We start from the raw sequence: 12,186 nt of genomic DNA on the forward strand, positions 1-12,186 counted from the left end.
GGGCTGGCACCCAGAACCCGTCCCCGTCTGCATGAGAATAAACAATTGCATATTGATCCGTATAAACCACTTCTGATTGTACGGAGTGGAAGCATCTACAGGTCATGAGAGATTGGATCATTACGCAACAAAGGACCCAGAACCCACTACTGACGTGCAAGAGTCTTAGAGCCTGCAGTTTCATGGGGATTGGCCCATTATACCATGCTGTCCACACAGTCAGAGTCTTAGACATGGTAAGGCCTGAGCATGCAAGGCCCCTCAATATCTGTAAATGCCCACTCACCAGCACTGTGTGGCCATTTACAGATGTTACTGTCACTGGGCTGGCCCCAACTACATTAACTTCAAGTAATTTTGTAATTGGCTATTTATAACACGCTTAATACCCAGAGGTTTCTAAGCACGGACCCGGGGATCGAACCTGTGTTGCCCCGCGATGTCTTGCTTCCAAGGCGAGCGCCTTGTCCCCGAGTTATCCTCCCAGCCAGCCTCACTGGCCCAGCTTGTTAGACAATCCTGGCTACGCCTCTGCACACAGTATGTCCCTGATGCATACGAGTAAGACATTCTATATGGCATTACTCATCGAATGAATAAACGAATCCTGATGTGTGCACAAAACACATTTATGACTGCACAGTAGCAAAGGGCTTCAGACATTAAGTTAGTCCACCCCATGACAGAGAAACCATCCCTAAGCGAAGCAGAACGAGGAGAAGAGGAAAGGTGCACATATGACGAAAAAGGGAGGAGCATCCTCCATGGCAGAACTAATATAGGGCATTTAAATATAAAGGAGGGTGACTCGGGCACCCAGGAGCAGCCACCTGTAATTGCTTGCCTTTTGGATGCTCAAAGCGAGTGAAATAAACACATTGAGGAATAAGAAAATAAAGAATAGCATTCTAAAGAATAATGATGTTGAAGGAAATTGAAAAATCCCTGAAAGGTATCAGGACATTGTGAGGTGTCATAAGTTAGAGTTGGACACAAAGGCATGATTTTGTGGCTATAAACATTTATTTACAAAGGAAGGGTTGGATACATTCAAATCATTTCTACAGCTATTAGGGTGGTTCACTGCCTCAATAAAACTAACAAAGCTATCAGTCAGGATTTTCAAGTAAAATGTCTTCTGTCGTGTGTCCAAAACTCTAATCTGACCCGCAAACTTTAAACATACCAAGACGAGATGAGCATAACATTCGTTAGCCACACTTTTAAGACCTTAGCCTAGCCCATCAAACACAAAGTTCCAACCTGACAAAACAAAGTGTAAATGTTCAATTGTTCCCAGAGAAACAGGAAAGAAGGACTTTTCCCTTCCCCATGAATATTACACAATGTTCTAGCGCTCAGACTTTCAAACAATCCAAGTTGCTTATTAGGTTCAGTTTCCTTTGGGAACACCTGGTGTAACCTCAAACCAGGAATCCCAATTCTCCTTAAACAATTACAGGTTTCTTTAGAATGCCTGGTATACTCTCCTGCCAGAATTCCCAATTCATAATTAAGCAATCTTCAGTTTCCTTTGCAATACCTGGTGTACTCATGTGTCAGGATTCCCGGTATTTCATTAAGCAATTTTCACTTACACAAGACCTGGTATACTCACCTGTCAGCTTTTTAACTGTTTGCAATGTGCCTGGTATACACTCCTGCCAGGACTTCACCAGACTTCTAATAGTTTTCCTTTTCTCTAGTATTGGGCCCTTGACCTTTTTCTCTTGACATTTGACAAGATTACTACAATTTCCTTCTCGCCCTTTCTCAGGGTTCTCAACCGTTCAATGGATTCTCAAATGTCTTTCATTAAGGGTTGTCTCCCCTCTTCGAAATCTTTGAGTTTTTCACATTTTAGTTATGGTCTTTAGCAAATGTTTGTTCAGCTCCTTGATTTATCTGTGTTGTGTTTTCAGTGTCATAACCATTGGTTTTATACAATGCTGCTTCATATACCTGCCTTCCTTTGCAAATACTTTTAATGTCATTACTATTGGCTTTTAACAATACTTGCTCATTCACTCGGCTTCCTCTCTTCAAATCTTCAATGTCATCACTATTGGCTTTTGACAAAGTTTGATGATTCCGTTTGTTTCCTTTCTTTAAGCTTCAATGTCCTTAATATTGACTTTTGACAATGCTTGTTCATTCATTCGTTTACTCATCTCTGTCGTGCAAAGGCTTGCTTCTATAGCTGGTTTGTGGTACACGCACTGAAGCACCCCAGTCCCTTTATGGCATCCTGAAGGCTAACCGGGTCGTCTTGGTGACTTATGCGTCCTCCGTTTTGTGAGAGTTGCGGGTTGAACCTCCTCCTTTCAGCGAGTGCTCCAGCCTGTTTCGGCCCGCTCACTGCTTCAGCCTTCACTCTGGAGCTTCCCCTGGTCCCAGCTTTGCGACCACAGTCTCAGACTCTTTGCCACAAGTTTTCTCTGGTTCTCTACCGTCTGCCTGACCACATCACGCCGTTGCGGCTTCCCGAACCGCGTTGGGTTACAAGAGTGTCCATCTTCTCGGTTCCCTCACATTTTTAAAGTTCCCGGTATTGATCATATGATGAAAACAACTAGAATGTTCTAGTGGTTTCTCTGAAGGAGTAATCTTCATTACTCAGTTGTTCTTCTTCTCACTACATTGACGTATATAATCGCAATCAAGAGTTTACCCCTGCCTCTCTATCATACAATATGACACACACACAGAGGCTAGTGTAAAGTTATAGTTGTTATTGTGAACTAGAGGGGAATTGTATGTTTCCTTTTGTAATAAGGAACTCTCTTCCTCCCGGGGTTGGTCTCTCCCCAGATCGCCAACCCCAGGGGTGGTGTCAGGTATCTTCTGCACTTCCCTGTTCACCTGGGAACAGACTGTTCCTGAGAAGTTAGTGATGTTACATTCAGGTTCATCACAACAGCTACCGGAGAGGACTTGCTAGCAGTTCCTGGCGCATCCAAATGTCAGTGGGAAGTAGACAGGACTGCTTTTAGCGAGCTATAAAAGCAGGTACAGGGAACACAGAGTGCTTGCCCAAAAGGGCATTTCTAATGCAAAAAACACAGCTGGAAAGGTAGGAAAAGGAAACGGGAACAGGAGGCTGAAGCAGGCAGAGTCGCAGGGGAAAAAGGGAGGTATAGATTGAAGAAGAAAACAAGAGGTTCCCATGGAGTAAAAGGTGTGAAGGCCACAGCTAGGTATGGTCTGGAAAGCTCCATCTTGAGTTGGGTGCTTGCAGAGCTTTCTGGCAGGGCTAAAAAGTGGGTGATAAAGTGTGGAAGGGCAAAGCGCCCACACAAGTAGATGGAAGACGGTAACTGAGGAAGTAATAGTAACAATTAGGTTAATAGGCAGGTAGTGTTTACGACAGTTTGTGAAACAAGAAATGAAAAACAGGACCATGTAACCACACTTTCTGCATGAGGGGACGAAGAGCAGTCTGGGGTGAGAGAGGCTCCTTGAAACAGAGAAGATCTAGGAGGTCACAAGTGCCTCTACCACAGTGCAGAAAAGAAATGACGGACAACGAACAGGTCATCCGGAGTGCAACCGAAGGAAAGAACACGGGACGTGAAATGTAGGGCACCCTATCGAACAGAAAGAGAGAACATGGAGCGACACCCTGAGGACTAACCCTCTCAAAAAGGAACAGTGGCAGCCATTCAGGTCAGCAATGAAGGCAAGAGTATGTATGTTATTCCGTGGAAAGCAGAGAGATCAGCCAGAGAGTGGGACACTGAAACCGGTTGAGACAATAGTGTATAATAATGCAGGTCAGCCTCTGGTCAGGAGAGAGATTCCAAGAAAAGGAACCCAAGAGAAGGGTACAGAGAAGAAAAAAAGGGGGAGATGCACAGGCATTGCAGAGTAGCAGGGGCAGGTGAGTTCAGGGATTGGTGTCAGTAAAGTGTGTCACAAGAAGGAAGGATGGGAATTCCAAATCCGTCAGGAAGGAATGTGGACCAAGGGGGTGTGGCTGTGGATGGAGGTCGGGTCATAACACAAGGAGAAAGGGGAAAAGCAGGGCCGCCAGTAGGAAGTGGGGAGAATGACCAGTAATGAAGGGAATCGAGAGAAAGAGGATGAAGCCAACAGAACAAATGTAAAGGGAAGAAGAGGACCATGGTGGCAGGTGTGAGATATGTACACAGCATGTTGGAATAGTGGGAAACAGAAAAGGAGAAAGACACCTAGCTCCCACCAATGGCGCATGTCAACACCGAGCTCCCACCAACCCTGCACGTAGACACCTAGCTCCCACCAACCCCTCACATAGACACCTATCTCCCACCAATGGCGCATGTAGACACCTAGCTCCCACCAACCCCTCACGTAGACACCTAGCTCCCACCAACCCTGCATGTAAACACCTAACTCCCACCAACCCTGCACATAGACACCTAGCACCCACCAAACCCGCATGTAGACACCTAGCTCCCACCAATCCTGCACGTAGACACCTAGCTCCCACCAATGGTGCATGTAAACACCTAGCTCCCTCCAACCCGCTACGTAGACACCTAGCTCCCACCAATCCCTCACGTAGACACCTCGCTCCCACCAAACACGCACGTAGACACCTAGCTCCCACCAATGGCGCATGTAAACACCGAGCTCCCACCAACCTTGCACGTAGACACCTAGCTCCCACCAAACCCGCACGTAGACACCTAGCTCCCACCAATGGCGCATGTAAACACCGAGCTCCAACCAACCCTGCAAGTAGACACCTAACTCCCACCAATGGCGCACGTAGACACCGAGCTCCCACCAACCCTGCACGTAGACACCTAGCTCCCACCAACCCCTCACGTAGACACCTAGCACCCACCAGACCCTCATGTAGACACCTAGCACCCATCAAACCCGCATGTAGACACCTAGCTCCCACCAATGACGCATGTAGACACCGAGCTCCCACCAACCCTGCACGCAGAAAACTAACTCCCACCAACGGCGCACATAGACACCTAGCTCCCACTGTATTCAACACTCTCTTCTTGACTTCTTGTCTTGTTGCATGTTTTACACATGGAATCGCACAAATGATGCTTCATTAAAGCTACCAATGCACCTGCCTGTCTCCATGCAGACATCTGGGGCAGCGTGTCTGCTGCTTTTTGAGGAGGCTTCGAAGTGAAGGTGGACATCCCTGTCTAGAAGTCGGATATAGTTGAATGCTTGGCTGGGGGAGTCTTATCTTCTTTTGGGCATTTGAAACTGCATGAGACACCTCTCTGCACAGCCCATATGAAACTTAAAAAATGTGGAACCACACTCTGATGTGGGTGGGATGTACCGCAAGCAGACATCTGCCACGTACTATTGTTGCTTTCTGTATCAGCTGTGTCAACCCGGATGCATGAATCACCTTTCAAAGGAAAAGTCTGGCGAGAGCATACCTGACACTCAAATCTTTTGGTTTCTCCGAATGCAGATGCGGGACTGCGTTTTCAAGGTGGTCAAGCAGGTGAAGGAACGCATGCTACAAAGTTAAGTGGTCAAGTTGAATGATCCCATAGTTGTTGCTAAAAGGGGGTCAAGATGGGCCATCGCTAGACTAGGAGAGTTTTTTTGATCCGATCCACAGAGGAGGATTCGAAAGGAGGCGAAAGGAATTGAGAAGCCCGTCTATAGTGCAGGCAGACTGGCTGGCCACCAGATTGGACCAGGAGAACAAAGACTAGGCTTTCATATAGAGTAAGGAAGTCCAGGAGACCAGACAAGGCCCAGAAATGAGGACCATTTGGTGGCAGAAGGAAAGTTTGGGTGGGAGGCATGAAGTCATTAGGAGTATGGGATTAGAGAGTTTGGAAGCTCGAGGTCAGCAAAGGAGTGGCCATGAGTTTTGGGCGGGGTAGATATGGAAATGACCATGAATCAGTTTACCATTTTGGGGCATTTTGCACCTATTGTAATTGGGCCAGTGATGTGGCACTTGTGCATGGCAACTTTCCTCTGCAATCTTTTACTGACTATCTATAGCACAGTCCGAGCAGATCATTTGCACTGCTCTTGGTCTCATCGAGAACTCGGCATACGCTGCCAGTCTCATTACCGACCGTACAGTGGAAATATCACACGCAGCCCATAGGGGGTGGTAGCGAGCAAACTGCCTTGAATGTGGTTCCCCGGGAAGCAGAGTGCTGTAAATGAGTAGTCTGAAAGGTACGCATCAGCTTCATTCCCTTATCGTGACTGTGGCTGGGCAGAGCTGTGCCGGAAAAACGATGGCACTCAGCCCAGATTCCTGGGCCAGGCCTTGTGCCAGGGGAAAGCCCAACCACAGCACACCCGAGACACTCCTGCGAACAAGGGCCCCTGAGCTGCGGGTGCACTTTGTACTCTAATGCATACCAGCACAGTCTGGCACTTCCCTCCTGACACCAGTTTTTTCCTCTTTGTGCCACCCACTTCTTGAACACCCTTCTGCTTTGATGCCTGGTCACTGCACATGGCTAGGCTATACCTCCCCGCCCCCAGTAGCGCACCATGCCAAGCTACTGGAAGTAGTGAGGTGGACCTGACATTTCCTAGCCCACTGCCGTGAGCCGGTGAGACACCAAAGTCCTGCATCATAGATATGTGTGGGACCAGAGGACAGGTCGCGATTTTGGCATTTGGCAAAGCCGTCTCACTGTTTCAACCCTGAGAAGATGACAAAAGAGTTGTATAAAGATGGACACCATCCACACTTGCTAGATACAGGCCGATCAAGCTTGAAACACAACCCAACACAAACCCATGAGCACTAAAGCGTATGGAGATGTACACCAGGTTAAATTTCAATGACCTTTTAGAGCCCTCAAATCTGCTCATTAAGAGCATACAAAACTATTGGAGTAAAGCTTATGGTGCATAGAAAGGTTTGACGCGGCGTGAGTCCAGGTTTAGAAATTTGAGGGGAGCTGGGAGCTATTCAGCTCCTCCTTTTGGCCTAGAAGAGCCTGGTGAGCTTGGCACCAACAGCGACCAGGGGCTATTTCTGGCTCCCCAGGCCAACAAACACACTTGTGTGATTTTAGTTTTGCTCTTGGGACAAGAAATAACTAAGCCTAAGGACACATCTATATGACATTTAAAGCATAAGGGGTCATACAAAAATAAGCAAAATGTGAAATGTGCCTCTTATGTGGAGTTAGATTTGCGGAACGCTGTGTCCTAGCACCTGGTTCCCAGTGTTAGCTCCTGCTCACTGGTTAATGACGGAAACCCAGGAGCTGCTTTTAGCTCCTGTTGATCTAATCTGAATTTCGACCCCTGTAGTCCAATTTTAACATTCAAAAGGATCAACGTCTTGATTCTATGCTCGGATGTGCACGCAACTTCGAAAGCTGCTGCATTGTATAATGTAAGCAATATTTTTGTTAGTCATGTAAAAGGCTGGATTTTTGTTTTGTTTTGAAGAGCAATTTTCAAATTTTAATAAGAAACTAAACACGTTATCTGCAAGTTCCTGTAAGTTAATTTCACACCCACTTTACACAGGGCAGTTTCAACTAAATGCTCTGAATGTTTCTTTTTTCTTTCTCAAACATAGCGGCCGCGTTGCATCAGGGCGGCCTTGAATTTTAGCAGCCCAGTGCAGTTATTTGCTCAACCCAGACTTCCTCAGCAATTTTGGCAGATTTTTCTACTTTTTATAAGCCCTTATTGAAGTTTGTGGTATGAAACCTAACCACTTGGCTCTCCAACTTTGTTCTATTCAGAACACCTTTTTTGTTGTAGTTCTTTGTTAGTGTAGTTACCCATGAGGCCAAGTAATGTTGTGTGTATTTTTACAGAGATACTGCACCTTGGTTACAAAAACGTAGTACCACAGTGCAGCATGTCGCTGTGAATGCCTCTGTCCACACAGCTAGGAAGCAGGCAAGCAGAGACACCCATGCCCTCTGCCACTGACAGGCGAAGTGAGAGGTGCCAGCTATTCCTGCTCTGCCCTGCGCCCTCACTGCCCGCTGCAGTTCCCCCTCCTGCCATTACGAGGCAGGCATATAGAGGGAGGTTGGGGTGGGAAGCAACAATGACATGCCTCTCTCCATGCTGAAAGCAGCAGACGCAGACAGCAGCTTCCCTGCTACTACACGGAACTGCAGGTTACCTCATTATCTCTGTCACTTTAGGACATGGAAGCATGGAGGTGTGGGGGGTGGGAAGCTTAGAAATGCGCCATTCTAGCTCCTCTCTTGAGCCCGCACTTAAAGACAGCAGGACCGGGAAAGAATGAGGATGCTTCACGCTCTACTGACGCGCTGCCTGCACTTTAGCGCTGCCAAGTGCAGGAAGACTCGCACACTTGCATAAAGAACGAGATAGCGAGGTGTAGACAGGGCACTCCTTGCATTTGATGGCAATCACTGGGTATGTGGTGAATGCCTGGGATTCTGATGCCAATCCCTGGCAATTGAGGGATGTACCTTAGCATTTAATGTCAATCATTTGCAAATGGGTGAAGACTTGGATATTTGATGGCAATCCCTAAAAAGTGCATAGGTATTTGGAATTTGATGGCAATTCTAGGCAAGGTTGTGGGTATCCGGGCATTTGATGGCATTCCATGAAAATGCCATGGTTTACTTGGCAATCTGACAGAGGTGGAAGTACCTGGAATTTTGATGACAAAACCTGGAAATGGTGCAAATACCTGGGCATTTACCAAGAAAACCTGGGCAATGATGTGGGTACCATTGACTTTCATGGCAACACCTGGTAATTGGTGTGAGTACCTGTTCGTGGCTTTCTAAATCCAAGAAATCGTGTGAGTCTCTGTGTATTTTATGGAAATGCTGCAAATGGTGTTTGCACCTACACCTTTGATGACAATCAGTGGCAGCTGTTTGAGAATTGTGAGAGCACCTGAACATTTGATGGAAAGCCCTGGCAAGGGTTAGAGTTCCCAGGCCTCTGATAAATATACTTTATAATGCTAGGACTAGCGGGACTTTGCAGGTAAATGCCTGGCAATTGTGTGGCTACACATTGTATGTCAACTGTGAGAGCACCTGGGACTTTGATTTTGAGCCCTTTCCAGGGACGCGAAGATTGGAACAGAATCGACTTTCTTTCAGAAATGTCAGAAGTCGTTGCTGTTCTTTTCTGCTTTAGACTCATGTTTTCATCTCATTTGGACTTTGAGCATGGTTCCATGTCATTTCCACAAATTTACTTCATGGAAATTACTTTGACTGTTTAGTTCGTTTTTTTTCATTTTATTACGGGGTGCCCTTCTTTCACCTTCACTAAAATCCTTACCCCAAACCCCTGTAAAGCCCCCCTTTTACTCTTTAACCTACACACAAATACATTTCGAAGCAAACTGTATATGTAATTTCCGCAAACTGAATTACCACGTAGGAGTTTACTTTGTGGAAACAATACGAGATCTTGAGGATTGCTTCAACTTTAGTGGTTTTCCATATTCCTCCTTGTATCCAGCTGTGCCACATCTGGCTGCCCTGAGCCAGCACTTAGCCATTCTTAGAATCTGTATGTTATGTTATCGGCGCATTTCTAAAGTGCCGCAACTGCAGCGGCTCCTCTGCACCAGAGTAGTAGAAGGATAACACAAGCGGAGTGAAACACAGACGCGATTAGGCTGAACACAGGAAGGTTTTTAGACCTTTTTCTGTAAACGAGAAGGTCTTCATGGAGAAAGGGTTTTAAAACGTTACAAGGCTGAGGCGGCAAGGGCTTTGACAGAAAACATTATTCTGAAAGTCCGATTTCTCGGATACTTTGTGTACATCTACTCAGGGATAAAGGACGCTAAGGAACAATATCCCAGAATTTTGTGGTCGACATTGATTTTGAGGATGGAAAGATGCCACGCCCCTCATGCCTGAGTATACCAAAGCAACGCCGTGTAATAAAGAGTTATCCCCTCACTAGACACTGCCCACCCAACACTGCGCATGAACCCTGACGCCCGGTCTTCTCACGTGCGCCACCGTGCAAGTTACACAGATACTTGCATATATGATTGTCCGGCTGGCCATTGTTGAGGACCGCGAGGTGACTGGGTGCAGGCGCGGCTCTGAAAACTGACGGTGCATTCATTGAAAAAAGCCAACCCATGCAAAGGTTTTGGAGCTAGGACCACCCCGTTAAGGCACTTGAGGTGCTGTATTTACAACTTTTTCAGAACAACCAACCCTGAATCTGTGCAGGGAGGCTGTGCCAATTTGGTATTGCCAACTCGGTAGGCGGGAGAGCACATTTCATCCAGTGGATCTTTTCGGATTGCTTCGATAACTGTCATTAGCAGTTCTATGCATAGGGAACATGCGCAACACCTAGAGCACCGGCAATGCTGTGGACTATGGAATTCCTGACCGACTCATATGAAGGCAGGCAGACGCGCTCTGCTAGAACCAATGAGTGGCCATTGGCCCTTTCCACCGCAGCTCCTGGCCACTGGGCAGACTTCTATCCCATGTGGCATCCCTCCATGTGATCCCTTGTAGCGGGCTACCCTCTTAGCTGGGGGTCAATCTGTGATGTGTCACAGGGCCTGCTAACCAAAATGGTGCCTTTTCAGACCCCAATTAAGGGATGGCAGGGGTGCCCAACTTTGCTGATGCACACTGGTGAAAAGTTGCTTTGTCAGCACCATCGTAGTTTTTAAGAAAATTTGCAGTATTTATTTCATTTTCTCTATAAAAAAAAGAAATAGCGTAAGTACCTATCGCATGTTTTGCCCCAAATTTGCTGTTTTTTTACCCCATGTGCTCATCCAAAATCCAAAGAGGAATAAAACCGCTGACCTACACACACAATTTGAAATTGTGCAGGAGATGTATTCGTTTTCTGAAAAGATCAAACTAGAGTATAACTCACTGTGTGCCTCAACTCGCTAATTCCCAAACAACGTATCCGCGGATCATGGCAGAAGCAATGGGTTTTGTGGCGGCTTCTAGTCACGTACGGGGAGTGGTGGGTGGATTATCAAGGCTTAGTGCTTAAGACGGGTGTTGGGTTCAATGAATCCTCAGCGTACAACAGCAGTAGATCGAGCAAATAAAGCCATGCCCGATCATTGGTTTATGAGAGGAAAAGGACTCCTTTACACACCTCACAGCGCTGGCATTGCCACCGTTCCCCCCTCCACTCTACCCACAGAAAAGGGGAATTCAAATCTGACCCTTCCTTTGAGTAACTCTGTATTCAGCGATTCCCTAGCATCGATGATTACCTCAACATCCTCTTGATACACCCGCCATCTTGTTGATGGCCTCATGTTGGACGATCTTCTCGGCAGCGATTCCGTGACTGACCCCGATGGCAGGAAGTCCCAACCTGAGGTAGGCATCTACTTGAAGGAGGACTGTGGAAGGCTTGTGGCCAGCACAGATGGATCTGATTACAGTCAATGGCTATTTTCAAATCTCACAAAAAGAAGTTGGAATATTCGAGACCAACCACTAGCGGGTGCACTTATGACCAGCATGTGACTCTAAAACAGATTCGAGCTGCAACGATGAATTTGTTTGTTGCCTTCATATGCCAGGGCTGCAGCCATGATATGCCATATTTTGACCCAGAACAGCCATCATAATAAGCTGGGTACATTACAATCATATGCCAGTACAGATCATGTGTAGTTGCAGCCTAACCTGCTTGTGCATTACCATTATATACCAACAAAGGGTGGGCCCTAGTTTGGAACACTTCCAGCGCTTCCCTCTGAAATAGGGTGAGTTGGTTGTATAACTGCAAAGTCAAGGGTTGTGGGAGGTGGTGCCCTCACCTCCTTTTGTAAAGAGTAAAAGGCAGGGTCCCGGATACCTCGCATTTGTTTTTCAGGAAAGGATGAATATCATCCTTTCCTGAAAAACAAGTGCGAGGTATCCGGGACCCTGCCTTTTACCATTATGTACCAAGTGTGGTTTGACCGACCTAGGTATGCCAACATATGTCATATGTAGCCTGATATGTGATGTATAGACATCAAATGCTAGATACAGCCTGCCATATCCGGGTGCTGGTATCATACGCCATATGCAACCTCAAATGCCCTGACACTGCCATCATTTGGCAAGTGTATCTCCCATTGCCATCCCATTCTCACGTGCAAGAACACTCAGCATCGATGCCTGGACAGTGCCATGGACGGTGGGCCGGTGTGGGAGAATCACCCATGTTCATCTGCCGGAGCAAGAGACAGTAGAGAATACGCAATGGCGCGGA

The 12,186-nt window shown here is 46.8% G+C and overlaps 1 protein-coding gene across 2 annotated transcripts in view; it reads right to left on the minus strand.

Annotated features, from left to right (window-relative positions):
* The window catches only part of CRACR2B (calcium release activated channel regulator 2B), a 152,883-nt gene that overhangs the window by 14,805 nt on the left and 125,892 nt on the right, over positions 1-12,186 (minus strand). The window lies entirely within an intron of this gene.

The sequence above is a fragment of the Ambystoma mexicanum genome, chromosome 11 (assembly GCF_040938575.1).
Source record: "Ambystoma mexicanum isolate Mex_15411 chromosome 11, UKY_AmexF1_1, whole genome shotgun sequence".
Classification (NCBI taxonomy): domain Eukaryota; kingdom Metazoa; phylum Chordata; class Amphibia; order Caudata; family Ambystomatidae; genus Ambystoma; species Ambystoma mexicanum.